General features: G+C 44.3%; 1 long non-coding RNA gene and 1 pseudogene across 2 annotated transcripts; both read left to right on the top strand.

Moving 5' to 3' along the window:
- LOC119433551 (heat shock protein 68-like) overlaps positions 1 to 2332 on the top strand; it is a 17349-nt pseudogene extending 15017 nt beyond the window's left edge.
- Positions 2333 to 6515: 4183 nt separating this feature from the next.
- Positions 6516 to 23333, top strand: LOC125941505 (uncharacterized). 2 transcript variants are annotated; one of them, XR_007464387.1, is made up of 3 exons: positions 6516 to 6640; positions 20061 to 20216; positions 22882 to 23333. It is a non-coding gene; the product is annotated as an uncharacterized LOC125941505 (long non-coding RNA). The 2 variants fall into 2 exon arrangements; XR_007464386.1 differs by having other exon boundaries at positions 22072 to 23333.
- Positions 23334 to 24012: the final 679 nt, after the last annotated feature.

Here is a 24012-nt window from a genome sequence, read left to right as displayed (position 1 = left end):
GCAGAACGGCTGGCCTGACGTCGCAACAAACGTTGCTCACGATTGTGCTTGAAGTGGCTCGCCGAAGCTTGCTGGGCGGTTCTAGAAAACAGCGCGCGAACGGTAGAAATCGCCGCGCCCGACGGAGCTTCCGTCAGACTTGACTTGAATCATCGAGAGGCAACGACAGCAGTCTGAAGCACAACGCATCTGACACAACGCACGCATCATGACCTAGTCCGCAATGCAGGCAGACGTCCAGCCAAGCCATCAAATAGGAACTCGACCTGGGCAACCACGTATATCCTGCGTGGGCGTCTCCAACACGGCCGCGTCGAGATCATCGCCAACGATCAGGGCAATCGCACGACGCCGAGCTACGTTGCCTTCACGGACACGGAGCGGCTGATCGGCGATGCAGCCAAGGCACAGGCGGCCATGAACCCCGAGAACACGGTGTTCGATGCCAAGAGGCTGATCGGGCGCCGCTACGACGACCCCAAGATCCAAGACGATATTCGGCACTGGCCATTCAAGGTGGAGAACGATGGAGGCAAGCCGAAGATCACGTCGAGTTCAATGGCGAGCGCAAGCGTTTCACCCGGAGGAGATCAGCGCCATGGTTTTGACCAAGATGAAGGAGACTGCCGAGGCGTACCTGGGAAAGAAGGTGAGCGACGCTGTCATCACGGTGCCAGCTTACTTCAATGATTCACAGAGGCAGGCCACGAAAGATGCTGGCGCTATCGCGGGTCTCAACGTGCTGCGTATAATCAACGAACCCACGGCAGCTGCGTTAGCCTATGGCCTCGATAAGAACTTGCGTGGGGAGAAGAACGTCCTCATCTTCGATCTGGGTGGCGGCACCTTCGACGTTTCTGTGCTGACCATCGACGAGGGGTCCATGTTCGAAGTCCGCTCCACGGCAGGTGACACGCACCTGGGAGGTGAAGATTTCGACAATCGGATGGTAGAGCACTTCGTGCAGGAATTCAAGCGGAAACACCGCAAGGACCTCAGGGTGAACCCTCGAGCTCTTCGAAGACTGCGCACCGCTTGCGAGCGCGCCAAGAGGACGCTGTCAAGTTCCGCCGAAGCGAGCATCGAGATCGACGCGCTCTTCGAAGGCGTCGACTTCTACAGCAAGATCACCCGCGCCAGGTTCGAGGAGCTCTGCATGGACCTGTTCCGCAGCACACTCGAACCCGTGGAGCGAGCGCTTCGCGACGCCAAGATGGACAAGTCGCAGATCCACGACGTCGTCCTCGTCGGCGGCTCTACTCGAATCCCCAAGGTGCAGAAGCTGCTCAAGGACTACTTCAACGGCAAGGAACTCTCCATGGGCATCAACCCGGACGAAGCAGTGGCGTACGGTGCCGCGGTGCAGGCAGCCGTTCTCAGCGGCGACTCCAGCGACTCCATCCGCGACGTGCTGCTGGTTGACGTGGCACCGCTGTCGTTGGGCATTGAGACAGCGGGCGGGGTCATGACCCGCATCGTTGAGCGCAACTCGCGCATTCCGTGCAAGACTTCGCAGACGTTCACCACGTATGCAGACAACCAACCTGCGGTCACCATCCAGGTTTACGAAGGTGAACGTGCCCTGACGAAAGACAACCATCTGCTAGGAACGTTTAACTTGAACGGCATTCCACCAGCACCTAGAGGAGTTCCGCAGATCGAAGTCACCTTCGACATGGACGCCAATGGCATCCTGCAGGTCTCGGCCCGAGACCAGAGCACTGGCAAGCAGGAGAGCATCCGCATCACCAACGACAGGGTCGACTCTCCAAGGAAGATATTGAACGCATGCTTGCCGAGGCTGAAAAGTTCAAGCAGGAAGACGACGCACAGCGCGAGAGGGTGGCTGCCAGGAACTCTCTCGAGTCTTACGTCTATGGCGTCAAGCAGGCTGTCGAAGAAGCTGGAGAGAAGCTGCCATCGGCGGAGAAGGACTCTGTGCTGTCCAAGTGCCGTGAGACCATCTCCTGGATCGACAGCAACAGCCTGGCTGAAAAGGAGGAGTATGAGCATCGTCTCAAGGAGCTTCAGCAGGCATGCATGCCAATCATGAGCAAGCTGCACCAACCACAAGGACCAAAGCACAGGTCAGCAGCACACCATGCTGGGCCAACTGTTGAGGAAGTGGACTGAATCAAGAACAGAAGTTAGCTAGTGGACTTGTAAATATGCTGTAAATAATATCTAGTCATTTAATGGTTCCTATTCATGTGGTGTTTGAGTGAACACCATTTTATGTGATAACGCTGCGATGCCTTTAATGAACAACTGGTTGTCATTGTACTATTTATTGCCCCTTTTTTGTGGTTCCTGAATAAACAGCATTTTGGTTACATGATTTTTGATATCTTCGTTCTTCGAAAGATTGAGGTCATTGCCTTCTCTGTCGCAGTATCTGTGAGACCGGATAGTGTGATACTTGGGGGGGGGGGTGTTCTCCACCTACAACTGACTAATTGGAAACCACTAGAACTGTGTGGCGAAAGTGAATCGTATTTTACATGCAGCGGCATGCTTATGCTCACCAGTGTTAGGTTTGTACAGCGACAGGTAAGTAACTAGTAGTAATACTTGCACTCATATATCAATATAATGCACCTGCTGTAAATTGTTATTATCTATCTGGAGCAGCTCAGCTTGTTCTGGGGTGGCCATTCTGTTCAACCGGAAAATTAACAAATTTGATGTTGCCGTTATCTGGATTTACGGCATGACACCTGGACTTTACTGCAATGACAAAAAAAAAAAGCCACCCGTGGTATCCCCTTCAGGTGCCGATTCTTTCAACTGAAAATTCTGCATTGCCACAATTCTTGCATCTTCAACATCTTCAACATCATCGAAAGCATACTGCTGCAGACCGATTTAAAAAGTCTTGTTGCTTCGATGAGTTTTGCCAAGGTTACAAACAGGAATGCTAGTAAGACCTCTCCACACGAACGTCAGCTATGCTTGGAAGGCACCTATCGAGCTGCTTGAGCCATATGCCTGATGTAAAACATTGTGAAAAACAAAGAAAGAAGCGAAACCAGCCAGAAGACATCCCGGCGCTTAGTGCATACATGCAGCCATCTACCTTCCAACTCGTCTGCCAAAACACTTTTCCGATATCATATAAACGTGCAGCACTGTAAGAAAGAAAGTGTTTGAGAATGTCCACGACAGGTTTTAGATATTTATTCATGAGTACCTTTGATGCGTTATCTTGACGTGCGCAATTGCACGCACCGCGCTTCAGAGGGCATTTTACGGAATTTGTGTTGTCAACTCTAAAGAGACCGAAGCCAGTTTCCTTGAATGCTTGCAGCTTGCTCACCTTTGCAATAGAACAGAATGATGGGTGAGATGGATTCAGTAGCGCGACAACGAGGACAAAGAAGCCGTGAACTGAACACAGGGTTCATAAAGTCCGCAAGTCCTCACACCTTAGAAATTGGGGTGCATTGCGTATAGGGACATGGTTAGAATCGTTTCAACAGCATGGTATATCGCCTGCCCATACACCTTACCCAGACACCTATACCAGGAGACATAATATAATAGGAAACATATTATGCGATCTATTCGATCACTTATTATGTGCTGGAAAATATCCATCGACATCTAAAATAGCGAACGTTACCCCTGTCTATAAAGAGGGGGACAGGTCTCACCCTTCTTGCTAAAGCCCAATATCTGTACTCAGTGTTCTTAACAATATTTTTGAAAAAGTAATTGCAAAATGCATGCATTCATTTTTGGACAAATATCACATGTTACGTTCACGTCAACATGGATTCCGACCTATGCTTTCTACAAACACAGTAGTGCTCACACTGAGTCAGACTTTAAATACCGCCCTTCAAAATAACAAATTCGCTGTAGTGGTTTCTCTTGACCTCAAAAAAAAAAAAAAAAAGCATTTGATACCGTTGACCACGAAATCTTACTTTACAAATTATGTAAATATGGCTTCCGCAACACTATATGGCATTTCTTTCAGAGTAACCTTAAAGGTCCTCAACAAATGGTAATTAGTAATAACATTACTTCTTCCCTTTAGTCCATACAAACAAGTGTGCCACAAGGTTCTATATTAGGTCTGTTGCTTTACTTGCTATACATAAACGACTTACCACAAGTAACCAACCACTGCCGAAATGGTCGTGTATGCTGACGACACTGCCCTAATTATTACCAGTGATATATTCAGATATAAAAGTAAAAATGAATACTGAACTAGCGAAACTTGCTGATTGGGTTGCTGCTAACAAGTTTACCATTAATCTTAATAAAACAAAATATATGGTATTCCACTCCCGAATTAATACTACTCCATATAATGACATGCTACTATGTATTAATAATTGCGCTCTCGATTGTACTGACTCTTTCTCTTACCTTGGTGTCCGTCTAGATAGCTGCTTATATTGGCAGTTTGAGCTAGATGCTGTCTGCTCTAAATTAGCTTCAATTTATTATGCCCTTCTGCAAGCTTGTGAATATTTTGATGTTTCAATACTTCACATTTTGTACTTTAGTGAAATGCCACCTTTTGTAGTGTGTAGAATCCTGTGGTTTGACATATAATTCCTACCTTGAACCAGTATGACGGTTGCAAAAACGAGCCATACGTACAATAACTTTCTCGCAATACTATGAACCAAGCAAACCCCTGTTTTCTATGCTAAAAATCATGCCTTTTGGTTTCATACGGGAATCAAGATTAGCCACATGTATTAACAATGTTATAAGATACAATGAGCCATTTGCTATTTCATTACTCTGCACCACACTACGCTACACTAGGAACCAAACTTTTGGCAACCTAAATATTCCGCCAATAAAAAATGCCTATGGAAAACGACTGCTACAGTACTGTATGCTGGTGCGAAAATTTGGAATGGTATTCCGCATTATATAAAGAACTCGCAGAACATGCTGAGAGCAATGAAAAAGTGTTATTTCAAAGTAATTCTCTCTGCTACTTCAACTGATGGATATTTATGTTCTCTTTTTGTTAAGCCATGCACAACTATTATTTATCAGAGTTTTTCTTGTGTTGTAATTTTCCTGGATTTCTTGTTAATCAAATTGAATAGATTCATACCAAATTGTATAACAGTTTCTTATACATATGTTTCTAAATGGACTCCAGTACTAGCCATTGGCTATGGGACCATACAGATATTGTGTGTATCTTGTACAATGAAAAGAGTGTGTGCAATAAAGAAAGAAACGAAACACCTATATCCATTCCTTCGGATCCCCACACTCCCCTCCAAACACTAAAATCTATAGCCTCCGACTGGACACATGCACCTTGATTCCTTGGTGTGTCTGCTTTCTTGCCAGTAACCTCACCCGGACGCGCAGGAATGTATCTCTTTGGAGGAGAATTCAGGCTGGAGTTGACCGCTGCACCACCGGTAACCTTTGCTCAGGGATCGACAAAAGACGACCACGGAATGTGCCCCAAGTGCTCGGCTCCTGCGACAACGTCAGGTGATCAACATCAGCTGCTTTTGATGTGTCCTGGAACACGGGCGATGAATTCATGAAAGGCTGGCTGAAACCAGACCTACTTGACAACTGCAAACATTGGCTGATGGACAATGAGATAGCAAAGTCCTCTCAAAAAAAGAAAAGATCTCCTGCCGGCGTGGCGCAGTTTACGTACCATCGATTAAAAAAAAAAAAAAAATTTACGGACCTGGGTATCTCAGAAGACGATAAATATTCGAGCAGCCTTTAAAAGTAGCCAGTAAAATCGTGCATTACAATGTTGTTCGCATATACCAGTAGAAGCTGGAAATGGGAATACCAGGCTGCGTTTTGAGGCTGCGGAGGTATTCAGCTTTTTGTCAGATCCCTTGGTCCGCGTCAACTTTTTTGGTCGATAGTATATGATTTCGCTGTCTCGCGACAAATCATACGTAGTCCACAGTGACCATTATATCAACACGTGTGCCTGCAGGCGCATCAGCCACAGAACACCTACGGCCATCAGCCTTCTCTCACATCATTAAGTTCTAAACTTTCACCAAGCTGGCCACGTATTCTCGCGCATGCGGGTGCATCGGCATAGTAATTGACACTGCAGTATTCTGTCGAGACATAGTGACACGCTTGCATATGTAATGTATGCGTTGTCAATGTCTTGAAAGTTTCATGAAAACCAATAACTAACGCACAAAGAAGAATAATTGCTTTGACGGGGTATATCAAAAAACCTTGTAAGCGCAATCAGCACGTACCTATTTGCGAATTCACGAGCGTGCCGGAAACCGATTCTGCCTACGCGCATTTTCAAGCGCGAACCGTCTGCCGATTCAAATCTGACGCCACAGCGGCATGCTGTGACTTGCAACTGGCAAAATGAGGCGCTGCCTCGAAGGCCCGCAAAAAGCACGCAAAAAGAAAAACAAAACAAAAAAAACAGGCTACATTATTCTAAAAATACTGTTATGCTTTAGAGTTTTGAAGTGAAAATATGATATCTAGTAGCGCACCGCCGCCGGTACGAGTTTCCCGCTTTTTACACCGGTTCCGAAACTTTGGGCGGTCGTTCGTGCACTTCGCTTCGCCTGCAGCGGAGTTTTCGAGTGGTGAACTTCGGTTATTTTTGCAAGAATGGCAGTAACAACACCACTTTATAACCGTAAGTGTTTTATTAAGCCGCTTAAGTGTCTCCATTTACCTGAAAACCGTGTTTTCACCATCTGAACGGCACAAACGTCAGTTTAGCATTTCAGACTGCCGTGCGGTTTGTTAACTGCATTTTTTTACTCATATCAACGTAAATATGGTACTGGCTTTGGGGCTATGACGGGAGCTAGTGTTCCGTCACTGATGTCCCAATGGTTAATCAAGCATGCACTGAAATAAAACATGGTCACGTAAACAACAGTCGAAGGCAGGTGCTGCAGACGTATACGTAAAGCAGCTTGAACCACGCTAGTATTATGTGCCAGTTTAGAAAATATAGACAAAGGAACAATTTGCCTGTTTTTGTTTCCATTGCGGATAGGGCACTGCATGTTCAGTGACAACATAATTAAATAGTGACTATCTATCTTACTAACTGCAGATTGGGGAAAGAAACGCACATGTACCGGGGGTGCGCGAGGTATTTGAGAACGCAATGTTGGATTCAGACAGAGAAGAATATCGCCAGCAAAAATACATATTTTAACCAAACTTTGGAAAATACTGCTCTTACGGTTTATTTCCACAATTACTCAATGAATCCGCCATCCGCAGCAATAATTAACCGATTCAATTCGGCTTCGGAAACGCCCGCATGCACGGATCAGGTGGTCCTTAGAGATGTTGGCCATTGAGTCAGCAACGGCGGCCTTCAGCGAGTCTTTTGCATTATGTGACTGTTTGTTGGCCTCTCTCTCAACGATATGCCCCAGGCATAGTAGTCGAGCGGATTTAAATCTGGAGAACTAGGAGGCCACAAGGTGGGAGTGACGTGGTCGTAGAAGTTGTCAGCCAGCCACTCCTGGGTGACGCAGGTGGCGTGGGCGGGAGCCGAATCTTGCTGAAAGACATAAGGTCTTCCTTTCGAAACAATCTTTAGCCAGGGCTTTACAACGGTGGCAAGCACCTCCACGTACGCAGCAGCATTAACGCGGCGTCCTTCTGCAAAAAAAAAAAAAAAAAAGTGTAGCGGCATGACGCGTCACCCTCGTTGCTGACGACGGCTAACACCATCACAGACAACGTTCTTTCCATCTAAAAAAAACAAAAACAAAAAACAGCATTCGAGGCTGCTCAGGTCTCTTTAGCTTGCTTAGCAAGCGCTTGGACCGGAGCAGATGACTCGCCCGAGTTTTATCGGACATGAATTGCCCCCTTCTCATGACATAGGAATGGTACCTGAAGACCTTGTGCACAGCGAGCCAGGCAGTCGACTTTGCGACTCGGAGCTCCTTTGCAATGGCTCGCATTGTCTTCCCTGGGTCGTCACTCACGATGACCTGCAGCCGCTGGAGAAAATCAGGGGTTCGAACGACATCTGACCGCTGACTGTGCTTTTATCCTTTTTGTCACACATGCCACGTCACCGCCAGAACACATCAGTTCTGTCCGCACCTTGTAAACGAAAGACTTTGCCACGTTCAGAAAGGTGGCAATTTCCAAGTTGCTGTGGTGTGCGGCCAGGGCGGCGAGGACTGCATGGCGTTTCATTTCCTGCATCAACCTGTGCGCTTCCTGTACGCTTTGAACAAACTGCACAGTATGAATGATAAGGGGTCAACCAACAAGAAGCTGCATGCCTAGATAAATATGATGAGCCTGCTGGTGTCGATGGCGATAAGGAATAGTGCAAATACCTGGTGCACCTGGTTATTGTAGCTACGCCACCCACTGTTCAACAGCAATTTAATATGTATAACAAATTTGAGTGAAATTTAGAGTACAAGAAGATCATGAAAACAATGCAAATTGTTGTTGACATACGCCCAAAAGATATATTCAGATATAAAAATGTCAGTCCATGTACTAGAATGTTTAGAAACAACACTGAAACAAAATTTGTGACCGCAGAACTAGAATGCCAGCCTTAGGCAGTTTGAAATGTGTAGGTTGCTTATGTGCTTTGAAAACAGTTACTGAATACTTGCTTTCTCGCAATTTTTATGCGTTATATGCGCCATTTAGTTTCCCTCGGTATCCTCGGTAAACTATGCGGGCCATGGTGTTTATATTTATCCAAATACGAAGCAGTGTTCTGAGTGAGGAGCGATGAATGTTTATTATGTGTAGGTTCCTTACAGCCTTTGTAGAAAGTTACGCATTGAAGTGTTCCAGGGACTTGAAATACGGACTTGAAATTACGTGAAAATAGGGAGAACTGTAAGCCCAGTGCGATGCGAAACTTTCACTTTCCTGGTGAAAAAAATGCAACTGTTGCAGATAATTACTAAACCCTTGTTTTTGCATGTGTTTTTGTGCATCATACGAGATTCATAGTTTGTTTCTTCGGTGTCTGTGGTGAGCTAAACAAGGCATCTTGTTTACATCTGGAGAAAATAAGGCATATGGAATGGGTAATTTGGAGGCAGTGTTCCAAATCGGTGGGTTAGATGTGCCTTTTCTAGTAGAATATGTACGCAAGTGGTCCATAGCATTATTAGTCTGTTTATGAGTAGTGTAAAACTTAAGACGGCTGCGCTGGCATAAATAAAGCTACAACTGACGTCAAACTTCGCGAACGTAGGGGGAATAATAAGCCAGGTTTATTTATTTTTTATTTATTTATCTACAAATACTGCAGCCCAGATGGGCTATTGCAGGAGTGGGTGAATACAATGTGGCAAATACAAATCGCAATAAAAAGAAGCATATGTGAAAACATGGTTAAATGGAGTTCTCAATAGCATCCCCCAATTCTTTATGTGGTAAACAACGGATGGAACCAGGCAGATCATTCCAGAGTTCAATAGTCCTAGGAAAGAAACTGTATTTAAAAGTGTTGTTGCGAGCAAAAAAGACTGATAAGTTTAAGTGATTGCTGTTTCTGTAGAAGTTTCAGAGAATTATTGTGACGACGGTCGGAAAGAGGGGTTAAACCAAGCATATGCAGATGAGATGATGGTGAAAACATTCTGCCGTAGAGGTGGTATATGAAACGAACCGTCTTTTTCTGAACAGATTCAATTTTCTGATTGTCCGAAATTTTGTAAGGGTTCCATATGGTAGCTGCATATTCAAGAATAGGTCTTACAAGTGTTTTGTATGTAATGAGTTTAGTTTCTTTCGGGGCAACACGGGGGGGGGGGGGGGGGCAGGGTAGGGTTCGGGTCAGGTAACCAAGTTTGTTTAGTGCTCTGTTTGAAGTTGTTAGAATATGTTCTGACCAGGATAACCTCGAAGTGAAAGGACATGACTGTTTTTTTTTTAAGTTAATGTTCATTTGCCAGAGTTCGCACCATTCACAAAAATTTATAAAAGATTGATTCAGAGTGTTATGATCGTTAGGTGTAGAAATGACGTAGAGAACGCAGTCGTCTAAAGCCGAATTTTTACCGAAACAGAGTTTGGAATGTCGTTAATATAAAGCAAAAAAAGCAAAGGCCCTAAAATAGAACCTTGGGGTACTCTGGAAGATACTGATGCGTCAGGGGAGTTGAATCAATTAAAAGAAACATACTGTGAACGATTATAAAGAAAACTACGGATCCAGTCAACAAGAAGAGGGTTGTTAAGGATAAGGCTAAGTTTATGTAATAGTTTATGATGTGGTACAGTATCAAATGCTTTGGAGAAATCAATGAAGAGCACATCCACTTGATGACCTAAATCAAGAGCAAAAGCGATGTAATGAGTAAATTCAGTTAATTGAGTGACTGTGCTTAAACCACTACGAAATCCATGCTGAGCGCTGCACAAAATGTTATTAGACTCAAGAAAAGTGATAATGTGTTTATAAATTATGTGTTCACGGAGTTTGCATGCATGAGAAGTTAAAGAAATAGGTCTGTAATTTAGAAAGGATTCTTTTTGCCCTGATTTGAACAATGGAATGACTCTTATGTGTGATGACAAATGCTTGTTGATAAAATAAATTGAAAAAAATTGTAAGCAAGTATTCGAAACTTTCACGCTGCTATATTAGCTAGTTTTCCCAGTGTCCCGCGAGAACTCTGCGTTTCCGATATTTTATACTTTGAAGGAATAGGCAGCATTTTAAGTGCTAATGTGTCGCATAGTTTTAACGTTTGTGGCTTATTTAGAAGCTTTACGAATAATTATTGAACCCTCATTTTTTTTTTACTTTTTCATGTGTGATATACTAGGTATGCCTAGTGTTCTCTCGAACTAAAGGAGGCAGCTTCGTTATGTTTGGTGACTGTAAGGAAAAAGTAATGGCTGATGTGTAGGTAAAGTTCGAATATATGGGTAATTGGGGCTTTCACAATAAATTACGTATGCAAGCCCTCTAGAGTGTTATGAGCGTGTCTAACAAGTGGGGAACAATTGAGCCCACTGCCCTGGGAGAACTGTAAAAGCCACCAAGACCTAATGTAGCGAAAATTGATGGCATGCTATGGAAACTATCATTGCAAAGTTAAATGCGGTTGATTCAAACACAGCCTTTGTAAAAAAATTTCTTCTTCAAGTGTTAGAACTTGTGATATGGCAGCTATCAGCTATGTTTCCCAGTGTCCCAACATGGCTGTAGGTTACAACACATATCTATTTCGTGGAAAGGGTAGGGGGGTCATGGTAAGTGCAATGTGCGACAAAATTTTTATGTTTCTAGTCCAGTTAGAAACATTGCAAATTATTACTCAGCCGTCGTTTTTTCCCCCAATTTTCATGCGTCATAAGACATTCCTACTTGGTTTCAGCAATGTCCTCTGTGAACTAAACAAGACACTTCGTTTATATTTGGCAAAAATAAAGGGCATGTTATCGGCAATATGTAGGCAAACTTCAAAGACAGGGGACTAAGTATGATATTTGCAATAAATTATGCACGCAAGCGATCTGGAGCTTTATGAATGTGTTTTACAAACAAAGCAGAATTTATCCTACTGCCCTGGGAGAACTGTGAACTCAACCAGTATTCAGTTGGGGGAGCGCCTTAGGCGTCCAGTCGCACGGCAATTTTGCGTGTATTTGTGGGCTTCTTTCGCGCTCAGGAAAACACTTATGTAGCATGTATTGAGCAACAGAAAGCTGTATCGGGAGTTTCTCATGTTGCTCTACAATTTGCTCTAATTATAATATTTGAGAAGTTGATTAATTAGGACTGATTTTGTAATTAAGCGGAATGCAAGAAATAATGTGTAGCTCCAAGCGACTGCAAACATTACCGTGGTTCTGTCCAGCTATGTGGCATTTGCATGTTTTTAAATCTTGGTGCATAATAGTTACAACACCCTATATATATAGGGAGCTTCCTTGTTAACCTCAAAGTTTCTGCCCCATATGTTAGCACCGGTAGAATGCATGATTGTACACTTTTCTTTTCAACGACAGTGGTAAGCTCCCAGTCAGGATTTGGCAAGGCCTGCCATATCCACTCCAACCCAATTTTATTTTTCTGTAAATTTCCTTCTCGTGATCAGGGTCCCCTGTGTGTAATTGACCTAGATAAACACACTCCTTTACAGACTCTAGAGGCTGACTGGCGATCCCAAGTTCTTGTTCCCCTGCCAGGCTATTGAACATTATCTTTGTCTTCTGCATGTTAATCTTCAACCCTACTCTTACACTTCTTGGTTAAGGTCCTCAATCATTTGTTGTAATTCATCCCCATTGTTACTGAATAGGACAATGTCGTCTACAAGCCAAAGGTTGCCGAAATATTCGCCGTTGATCCTCACTCCTAAGCCTTCCCAGTCTAAGAGCTTGCATACTTCTAAGCATGCAGTGAATAGCATTGGAGAGATTGTGCCTCCTTGCCTCACCCCTTTCTTGATAGGTAACTTTCTACTTTTATTGTGGAAAACCAACGTAGCTGTGGAATCTTTGTAGATATTTCCCAAGATATTCACGTATGCCTCCTTTACTCCTTGATTACGCAATGCCTCTATGACTGCCGGTATCTCTACTGAATCAAATGCCTTTTCATAATCTATGAAAGCCATATAGAGACGTTTATTGTACTCCGCAGATTTCTCGATTACCTGATTGATGACATGGACGTGATCTATTGTAGAATATCCCTTCCTAAAGCCAGCCTGTTCTCTTGGTTGGCTGAAGTCGAGTGTTGCCCTGATTCCATTGGAAATTATCTTGGTGAAGATTTTATACAATACTTAAAGCAAGCTAATGGGCCTATAATTTTTCACTTCTCTGTTTCCCTTCATATGGATTAGTGTAATGTTGGCATTCTTCCAGTTCTCTGGTAGACTTGAAGTCGTGAGGCATTGCGTATAAGGGGCCGCAAGCTTTTCAAGCATGATATCTCCTTTGTCTTCTATTAAATCGACTATTATTTCATCTTCTCCAGCACCATTTCTCTGGGTCGTGTCTTGCAAGGCCCTTCTTACTTTATCGCTAGTTACAGAAGAAGCCGCTGTATCCTGTTCATCACTACTTCGAATGAAAGTAGTTTGGCTGCTCTGGCCACTGTACAGGTCAGTATAGAATTCTTCCGCTGCTTTAACTATGTCATCAGAATTGCCGATATTATCTTGCTTATCTTTCAGTGCATACATCTTGGCTTGTCCTATGCCAAGTTTTCTTCTCGCTGATTTCATGCTGTGTCCATATTTTACGGCTTCCTCAACCTTTCCTATGTTATAACTTCGAATATCCCTTACCTTCCTCTAGTTGATCAGCGTTGACAGTTAGCGAATTCTATCTGATCTCTTGAGTTTGACACTTTCATGCTGTGTAGTTTCTTTATTAGGTCCTTTGTTACTTGGGAGAGTTTACCTAATATGACTTGCCTTGTTTCCTTACCTTCCACTTCATTTGCGGCTTCTGTAATCTGCCTAGTTACGGTTTTATTCATTATCTCTGTTATCTTCATCTTTCTGTTCTAAAGCTGCATATTTGTTTGCGAGCACCAGCCTGAATTGGTCTGCTTTTACCCTTACTGCGTCTAGGTTGGCCTGTTTCTTCTTGACTAATTTTACTCATTCTCTCTTCAAATTGAGAGAAATTCTAGACATCACTAACCTATGGTCACTGCACTTTACCCTACCTAACACTTCTACATCCTGCACTATGCTGGGATCGGCAGAGAGTATGAAATCTATTTCATTTCTTGTTTCTCCGTGAGGGCTTTTCCAGGTCCACTTCGTGTTGCTACGCTTCCTGAAGGAGGTTTCATTATTTGGAGCCTATTCCATTCCACGAATTCTACCAACATTTCTCCTCTAGTGTTTCTATAGGAGATGCTGTAGTTGCCAATTGCTTGCTCACCAGCCTGCTTTTTCCTCACTTTTGCATTGAAGTCGCTCATACTACAGTATATTGAGTTTGCACCTTTGGTTGGTTGGTAACAACTTTATTGATAGTCCTGCAGAGCTTTCGCCGACGGGGCCTTAAGTCTCCCACGTGGGGACGTCGAGGTGTTGCCTCGCCGCCGCCTCGCGGGCCTGCTGGACGGCCCAGAGTTGATCGCCGAGGCTGGGGCTGCGCAAGGCAGCGGCCAACCGCGGCGGAAGTGTTCCGGAGTTAGCACCATGCGGGTTTTCGTTGCAGTCCCAGAGCATGTGACTTAAAGTGGCTATCTCAGTATGACAGACCTTACATATATTTGTTGGGTATGTACTAGGGTAGAGTATGTGGTATTGTGCCGGATTAGGGTACGTGAGTGTCTGCAGTTGTCTGAAGGCCACCGCCTGCGCCCTGTCCAGCTCGTCGCTGGGCGGAGGGAAGGTTCGGCGGGCCTTGGTAATTTCGTTGTAGCTCGCCAAGCGGTCTTTAGTGCTATCCCATGGACGACGGTCGCCGGCGCGGTTCGTGAGCTCGCGCGCCTTGGCGTGTGTCGTCTCATTTCGGTTGTGATGCGTGTCCGATACTTCTCCCCATGTGCGCTGGGAACCATTGGATTATGGTTTGAAATTCTACCTCCCGCTGGACATGGCGATTGCTCAGGACTCGGGCCGCTGTCCATGAGATTCTGACTGCTTGTCGTGTGTCGCAGAGAACCGTCGTGCACGTCTGATCCGTGAGGGCGAGTGCCACCGCCGCTTCCTCCGCTTTTTCTGCGCGCGCGCACGCTACACTTGCCGATATGCGCATTGTGCCTTTCGAATCAACGACCGCCACCGCGAATCGCGAGCGTTCTGCGTATTCCGCGGCGTCAACAAACCGTGTCTTCTTTCGTCTCCGTGGGTGTGGAGGAGAGCTCTGGCTCTGGCCACCCTTCTGCCCCGATTGTGTTTTGGGTGGACGTTCCGTGGAATCGGGTCACTCTTTCTCATCACTAATTCAACATCTTCATAAAACTTCGATTTCTTCATCATCGTGAACGGAGGTTTGGGGTGCAGGCTTGTACTATACCGTTATATACCTCCTATTCAGCTTTATTACGGCAACTGCTACCCTCTCATTAATGCTGTAGAACTCACCGATGTTGTCCGCTATGTCCTTATGGATTAGAAACCCTACGCTATATTCTCTCTTACCTGGAAGACCTCTGTAGCAGAGGATGTGGCCGATGGCACTGTATAAACCTCACCAGGTCTTCTAATCTCACTAAGGCCAATTATATCCCAGGTAATGCCTGATAATTCCTCAAACAGCCCTGCTAAGCTAGCCTCACTCTAGAGGGTGCACGTGTTGAACGTTGCCAGGTTCAGTTTCCAGTACAAAGAGTGATGGAACGAAAAATGTTAGGCCTAACGTTAAGAGACGGGAAGAGAGTGGTGTGGACCAAAGAGCAAACGGGGATAGCCAATATTCTAATTGACATTAAGAGAAAAAAAACGGAGCTGGGCAGGCCATGTAATGTGTAGGGTGGATAAGCGGTGGACCAATAGAGTTACAGAATGGATACCAAGAGAAGGGAAGCACAGTCGAGGATGGCAGAAAACTAGGTGGGGTGATAAAGTTAGGAGATTTGCAGGCGCAAGTTGGAATCAGCTAGCGCAAGACAGGGGTAATTGGGGACCGCAGGGAGAGGCCTTTATCCTGCAGTGGACATAAATATAGGCTGATGATGATGATATAGAGGGGGGGGGGGGGTCAGATCATTCGTGGTTTTCCGCCCCACCCTTTGAGAAATAGTTGGTACGCCACTGATACTCTATACTGTGCAGCGTCAGGATTGGATGAAATGCCCTTCTGCTTCCTTTGTTTTGGCTCTGACTATGGACGTCCCTTGGCTACGGCTGCCTTCTTGTTTTGTATCCCAGTGCTGTTAGAAGCCACAGTTTGGCCTTTGCCAGGTAGCTTCTTGTCTTTTTTTCTCAGGGCTCTTAGATGCCGTAATCTGGACTTTGGTGGCAGCTTCTTGGCACTTCTCCCTGAGTTAGCATCAGTCGTAGCTGCCGCTCTTCCAGTACTGGTACTAGGTGCAGCTACAGAGCCATGTTGCTTTGCAGGCTTGTTTAGCTTCTTGTGCTGCGGTGCCACACTTTTCTCCATCACTTAATACGCTGACCATGGTGCGCTTAGCAGGTGGGGCCTCGTTCCTCCAGCTGTTGACTCTGACATGGTAGTGTTTAGGGCATGTGCATGGCCTCGCTTGGTGCCTTTTGCCAGCTTCGTTGAATTCTTGGCTGTCACATTTGAGGCATCCACATAGTTGCCAACATTGGTGGTCACACCAGGCAGCTTGGAGTGCGCCAAGATTTTCTCTGGCTGCAGAAGGTTCTGGCTTTCAGAGTCCTCTCCAGTGTTTGATGCATCAGCTGCACCTCTTTCAGCAGATGAGTCCCGATTGCATGCCGCTGCAGCAGCCTCGCTGGTAGCTGCACGACCACGCTTTGATGCCTGCTTTCCAGTTAACTTCAATGCTCCTGCACTATTTGGAGCTTCGGTCAGTGCTCCAGCATCTTAAAGTGGATTGACCGGAAATAGAGTGGGCTTTTGGTGTCCCGCTCTCCTTTTGTCTTTGCCACAACGGCTCGGAGAGTTGTTGCATGCCCTCATTTTCCTATATTGACAAGCGGCTCAACCGTTACTGTGGAGTCGTCCATGTCGCTGCCGGCTGGCTTGGAACAGCTTGGGCTTTTGGAGGTGTTTCCTGGCTCTGAGGCACTGGCTGCTGCGCATTTAACAGGACAGCACTGCGCTGCATATCCGCGCTTTGCAGCCTCTGCCGGCTTCAACTTATTGGCAGCTACGTTGCCTCCAGTAATGTCCTGTGCATCGGCTGGCCTGGGACGGTCGGAGGTTCCTCCCTTCACCTGTGAACTGTCAGGGCCTCCATTAGGCACTGGGCTATCTCCTTTTTCAGCGCTACTGCCGGTCCAGCAGAAGGCGTGATAAACGTAGAGTTCTCCAAGGCACTGTCGCAGACACCAGGTTGGAAGTGCTGCCGATGGCTGGGTGACAGGCCAATGCTACTTGGTTTCATGGTAGCCAAACCAGGAGAATAACCTCGCGCAGTCGGCTGCTGTTTCGTCGACGATGCTTAAACAATGTCGCTGGGTTCAGCCGCAGTTGTGGCGCTTTTCACAGTTGCATCTGCCTATCTCCTCAGCATGACAGAATGAAAGGAAACCAACAGCACAATACAAATGTGATTGAAATAAAGCCTACTGCTGCTGCTGCTACAGCAACGTGTGCGGTGTGCGGATGACTACGTGCTGAACATTAAGCCTGCACGTCGGAACCCTAGTGCACAGTTCCCATGTAAACAACTGAACAAAGTGAGCTTCCTTCAGACGGTGTTGCCACGCTTCCAGGTAATCCTGTGATAAAGACCCTTTTCGCGGAAATGTTTGCTCTAAAGGAAATGAGATAGCGCTTTTGGCGACGCCACGCATTGCCTCAGTGAAAGTGCACTATAATACGAAACCATTACTGCTTGTGCCCTGCTACTGTGCGATCAGCTGTCAGAAATGCAACTTGGTGTTCACTAACACATTGTTTTCGATTCATGCTGCAAAATGTGGAATGGTAGAGGAAAGAAGTGTTCAGTACTTGGCTGCGAAAATAGTAACTGTAATAGTAATGAATCTGTGTGACTAAGTCTATGAACCGCTGCTACATAAGCACTGCCTGCGTTTCCGTCTCTTTGCAACTGGCAACTTGGATGATGATAATGTTTGGCAACTTCGATTATGGCCTTCTGTGATGCTATTTTCATTTGTTGCACCTTTGTTAAATTGTGTTGATTTGTGTGAGCTTTGGCATCAAAATAACGATACTCAAGTAGCCACTTTGTGTTTAACCAGTGTTCTTTCATTAGTTGTAGCTAGCTTGCACCTTGCCATCAACTGCAACCATTCATTATTTCACAGGCCTTGCTTGCTTTATTTAGAAGCTACCTTCAGAATACAAGTGTTGCAGTAGGCATGAGCTCTACATTTCTTTACATTTGCAAAGATGTAACGTACGGAACATTTGTATAATCTGCTTATGTCACCTGCATTTTATAGAGTGGGATTGAGCGCAATCTGGATCAAAATTCTCGACCGTGATTGGCCCCTTCCCATAGCTTGCGCAAAGGATGCCAATTGCGAGTGAGAAATTATATCCCATTGGGCTCGATCGCGATCGAAATTGCACTGCGTGACAACCATGTTACATACTGTTTTGCCGCTAATTATGTTCCTTGAAATGTTCTTTGCCACATTTATTGCATTTGCAACATCATTCAAAAAGGAAAATGATTAATTAAACAGGAGTAAAGCTTTGCAAATGTAAACTAGTTTTACTCAGTCTGCAAATGTGGACTGCACAGTTTTTCAGATATCTTTTTTTTTATCACAGTATAACCAGAAGACACTTAAGAGCTTAAAAATTTTTTACTAGGTAAATTGCTGCTGGCAAAAACACCTAAACAACCTTACTATGCACAATCAAATATTGGCAAAAGCAGCAGATCTTTCTTTCCATGCTTTCTTATGAAATTTTCACATAATCTATTTTGTAGAACAGGTAAAATAAAAATTTGGAGGACGCTTAAACTTGACTTTTAAAAGTGGAATGTGATCGCATTGAAAGATCCCTGAATGCTTGTCAGGCTTCCCGGCGACTGCAGATTTTTTTCTACACCTTCGCCTCTGCGCATAGCTGCCTTTTTACGCTGCCGAGGAGGCAAGCGCCATCTGGATGGTGTTTTTGCAAGTAACTTACCTGGGGCGCCGTTGCATGAATGGTAGAAATGCTGGAAAAGGGGGCTTATGTTTTAGTTTCCTCGTAACAGAATTATGTTTTCTCGTATATTCAAATTACAATCCGACCCTATCACGTGTGTAGGTTGTGGTTAAATCGTACTTTACGATTTTCCTGACGGATTTTACTTTGAAAAATTCAATATTTTTGTTCACTAACGCTTCTGCGCCATGTGGAGGGGAGGGCCTGCGCGGTCAGGGTGGTTCGGAATGATTTTATTAGCCGTGGATGCTGAATTTTCTGCGACATGGGGCCCTTAACGCTATTGCATTAAGTGCCTCAAGAGGTGTGAAACAGGGTTTAAATATTGTTACATTCTGTTACCTTCATGATTGTACCATTAAACTTGATGTGTACGATTGCAGACAGGGTGCCTCACAGTGTAGCGAGAGTTATGGTTCTTCTAAGGTCTTCAGTGATTTTAATAACTATAACTTTTATTGCCAATAATATATGCACTCAGAAATGACCAGCTTGCGTAAGTGGTTTGTTTGCATTGCCAGGCATTCTCGGCAGTAGAACTTCAAGCTATAGCCGGTAAATTACCGTTGAGCAAAGCACAAGCTAAAAAAATAAGACAGGTTGGTAAAGAAAGCACTATGTTTATTACAGTGTACACACTTGATGCAATAGAAAGCCATAAATACATGTATTAACAAAATTTAAATCTCTTGCAACTGTTGTACTTCCGTAACCCATGATTTTAGATAATTCGGTTCAGAAAAAGATGCAATATCATTGGAGGGCGTTACTAAACACAGAGTACCACACATCTTCCTGTTCGTCTCAAAGATAGTTGTTTTACATTTTGTTGCTGATGCTTCTATAGGATATGTTGAATTCAATTAGCAGTGCTAATGAGTGTCACTGGCGTTCGGCATAGTAACGCACAACTTAGTGGAATTGTGTGACATCATAGTAGGGGGAACTAGGCTACATTGACAAGGGCAGATATTGCTTAATATCTGTCATTCAAATGCGCCTAAATTGTGATCTGTCATCTTAACTCGGTGCTGCTGTGTGGATCTTAGTGCTAAATCATGGAATTTAACTGGACACAGCCTTGTCACCTTTGGCTGGGCTTGCTTTGTCAGACTGGGCGGAGGTTCGCTAGAAAAGGTGGTTGCTATTTTGGATGCAACCAGAGCACAAGTTTCCATTTTAAAAAACTTGTGTTCAGGTGCCTATAGTCTGAAAATCAAGACAAGGCACTGCAAGGCTCTTGGAAAGAATAGTTTGGGCACTTCCAGATTTTCTTCACTGCGATGGTAGGAGACTTCAACTGACATTCTCTGGTTCTTGACATCACGCAGGTCAGTGTCACTGATGGCAGGCAAGCCACCTACGAAAGAAGCAGCAGCCATGGGCAAGACGATTGGAACCCACAGTGGAAATTTCCATTGTGACAATACGCTTCCTTGCTTCCTTTTGGAACTGCTGCCAGAGTATAGGGACACCACTGTGGTTAGGTGAGTTGTTTGATTTGGAGGGATGCTGTAGGGACTATAAACACAATAAACCAGTTATACCTTCGCTGCTGTTTGGAAGAAGGAGGTTACTTATTAGCTGAGAAAAATGGCAAACAAGGACCCTGCTTCTCTCGGTTCCAATCGTGCCATAACCATGACATTAGCAAGTTCATAATGTGACATCCCAGATCTCAGTTTTGTCATATCTATGGGCCTGTTTTTCTGCAAATTCCAAGGCTGAGATTTGTATTTGAATGAAAACTTGTTCCTCTTCAGTCAGTTATTTTTACCATTAGTGACAGGCAAGTAAATGTCGCATCGAAAGCACTAAAAGAGAATCCTTATACATGTGCTCGACCAATCTTAGCCACTTGTTTGTCCTCTCGTAGCATGAGCGTGTGCACGTTTCTTCCCGATTTGGACCCCGTTAGCCAATCATTGTCACTCACTACACCAACTCATTGTTCTTTCAGCAGGCATTCGGTGCATAATGCATCACTTCTAGACACTTCTAGACATATTCCAATTGGAGACCCATTGGAACAGTTATTTCCAATTGGCCTCCCAATTGGAATGCTTGGTTGTCCAATTGGTTGTACATCTCCAGTCATAGTAGACCCATTGGAACATTGCTCTTCGAATAAAAATTCTGGTTGTAATTACTCTAGCAAAAAGTTCTAATAGAAGTTTGTTTTAGTCTAATACAGTTTTATATTAGACCGATAGAAATTTCAATTAGTTGTACTGATTTACCTATAAGACCAACAGCCCCTCTGTTTCGTTTGTGTCTTATCGTTTGCTTTCTTTTTTTTTTTAATCCCTACTGTGGACGTACTTCAGTACAGTGTAATCAGACCGATTGTTATGCGTGTTGACATTCCTGTTTCCGACAGTGTTGCATGTCTACTGGTTTCTTTATTAGATGAATAGGTCCTATTGGCCTTAGACAGATTGTTGCTGGTCTGTTATACAATATGCATTGCTGGATTCTGCTGTTCTTGTTTGCTGCTTGTTTAATGCGATGATGAAAGTTTATGAAAAAATTAGACTAGGGGACCGCTTGCTGGCATGGAGAAGTGTAGAATAATTAATCGCTGAATCATTGAGTATTGTGATGTACAAATGTGCAGCACACTACCTTTGCATTAGTTTCAGTGCACTAAGTTAGTGAAACTGGCCCCTATCAGCGACATACACGAAAGCGACGCGCGCCTACATGGTCTTGCCAATTTTTGCTTCACTGACGACATTTCATAACTAGGCCTCTTTTCAGCGTCGTCGTGTTGAGTCGTTTAGAAAACAATTAGTGTTTAGAGCACAGCTAATACTTCCCCGCGAAAGAAAAAAGAAAAAAAGAACAACGAACCAGCTGTGATCTGCAAGGCAGAGTCGTGCTCGGTGAGCTTACGAACGATGGTGCAGTATCGGCAACCATATTTGTTTGCCGCTGAATTTCGTGTTGAAGTGCACATGAAGTAGTGTTGCAACCTTAATTGCTAACTTGATACCGCATATAGTAGGCCGTAATTATTGACATCAATGAGCAGTATCGCAGAGAAGGGAGCACGGTGGGCGGGAAGAACATAAAACTGAGACCATAGTCAGCCGTAGTTGCACACAGCAGGTGTGCATTGGCGGCTGCCATGTCAAGGTGAGGCTAGCACGTTTGTTAGTGAATGAACAATGTGTTTTTATGGAACCTGTGGTGTTAGCCCCTGTGTAATCTTATTCGTGCAGTAGTATATTTGGACAGTTCCATCTGTGGATGCTGTTGTGACTTAAAACAACGCAAGGCAACTGTTTTACCACTGTGCTTCGCGGCTTTGTGGATCTATCAATGTGCATCGATGTGCAGTTTTTTCCCCGGCGTCGATGCTACCATTTGGAGGTAATCATAAATATTCTACTTACCACCTGCACCCCCTGTGGCTGGCGCTGCACCCGTCGCCCGGCTGCCTGTGGTGCGAGCACGAATGGGCTGATATGGCCCATAGGCTTTGAAAATGCCGACGCTATGAGGAAGAAGGACCAAGAGGAAGGGGGAAGACAAGAGCAGGACCCTCTGAAGCGGGGCGCCTCGTTGAGAGATGGCAAGCCGCCCTCCTCAGCGGCCCACCAGGAGTGGGCCGTCCAGCGGGCCACGGCCATTGGCGAGGATCTCGGAAGATTTTTCTCTGGCGATGGACCCCTGGCAGCCTAGCCCCGGGCACCAACAGCCATAACCGTTGGACAAATAAAGTTTATTCCTATCCTATTCATGCTTCTATAGTACAGTATAAGGTTGTTTGCTTTCTTTTTTTTTATCCTACTGTGGACGTACTTCAGTACAGTGTAATCAGACCGATTGTTATGCGTGTTGACATTCCTGTTTCCGACAGTTCTGTGCAAGATTACTGCCTAGAGTTGTTGCGTATCTGCCTACAACATACAAAACATCTTATGTTGATTTTGTGTGCTCTCTAATAGTTCTGTCGTGTAAGGTGGCATCATTTTTCAAAATAAACATTTCAATGTAGCATATCACACTTTGTCCTAAAATTAGTTTGGTAATTGCGGAGCCACATTATTCCAATTTAGAAGCAAATATTGCCAGCTTAAGCTTTTAGTGGTAGAACTTGCACCCCTGCTTTTAAATGTTCCTATATGTGTATATTTTTTTGCCTAGGTGTCTTTCACCACTTCCTCAAAAGGACATACTCTGGTAAAATTGTACTGAAATCTCTGGGAATCAAGATAGCTGACCTAATGATCTCAAAAGAGGAATCTAAATATACATGCTGTGCTTATAATAAATACTTCTAGAAATTTTAGCAATTATACCTGCTCTCCATTCTGTATCTGGTGCATTGCAACATTTTCTTTCACACCAATAGACCTATTGGACTATTACACGAATCGATCGATTAGACTAATACACTAATAGACGTAATTGACTGTATTAGTGTCAACAGCCTCATAGACTATTAGTTCTTGTGTTACAGTTCTTGTTAGGGAATGTTTCTTACAAACATGGCAGTCTAATTAAAAGTACCTTTAGCTCAAGTTAGAATTCCAAACCCATTGAACCGTCTAATTAGTTCTTGACTTCATAACCTTCTGGCCAATTGAGCCAAGCATGCACATTCCGTATTTAATATCCTTGCTAGGGTACTTAGAGAACTGCAGTCTTGCACCGTTTGGATTCCTTAGGATTTTTGCTTAATTTCTTGGAATTTATTATTGGGTGCGTGCTTTCTTGAAGAATTTGGACAGTTGGTTGGGGCATTGCCAGCTAATAATCAGTTTAAATATGGTATAGTGTAAAATTCAGCTAGCTCTACAGGTTTATGTGTAAGCTACAGTTGTGCTCCCAGAAGTTGTAACTTCTGTGTCCTGCAGAGCAAATGCCTAAATGAAAATAGGCAAAATGCTCCAAGCAAACTTATAACTTTTGTAATATTGTCATATTTTCTTAGATATATTCTGTAGACATATCAATGCTCACTCACATAAACATGAGCTTACCAGTTCTAGTAAATTCAAGGTTAAGCAAAAATTCACTATTCAGTGTTTAGAAGAAATGTCATTTTCTAGTTCAAAACTAAGTGAGTTTACTGAAAGAGGACCCATCTCCTGATGAATGTACAAGAAATGTATGCCATTGATGGCAGCCGTGCAAGCTAGTAGCAAGGGTGTGATATGCACATTGTGATACGGTGTGATACGTATGTTACATGCAAATAAAAGGCAGCTGTTACAAAAGTTGCTGCTTTTAGTCATTCTCACCACTGAAGCTGTTGTGAACAATGCCAACAAT

The sequence above is a fragment of the Dermacentor silvarum genome, chromosome 11 (assembly GCF_013339745.2).
Source record: "Dermacentor silvarum isolate Dsil-2018 chromosome 11, BIME_Dsil_1.4, whole genome shotgun sequence".
In the NCBI taxonomy this organism is placed as follows: Eukaryota; Metazoa; Arthropoda; class Arachnida; order Ixodida; family Ixodidae; genus Dermacentor; species Dermacentor silvarum.
This window is presented reverse-complemented; position numbering and strand designations above follow the sequence as displayed.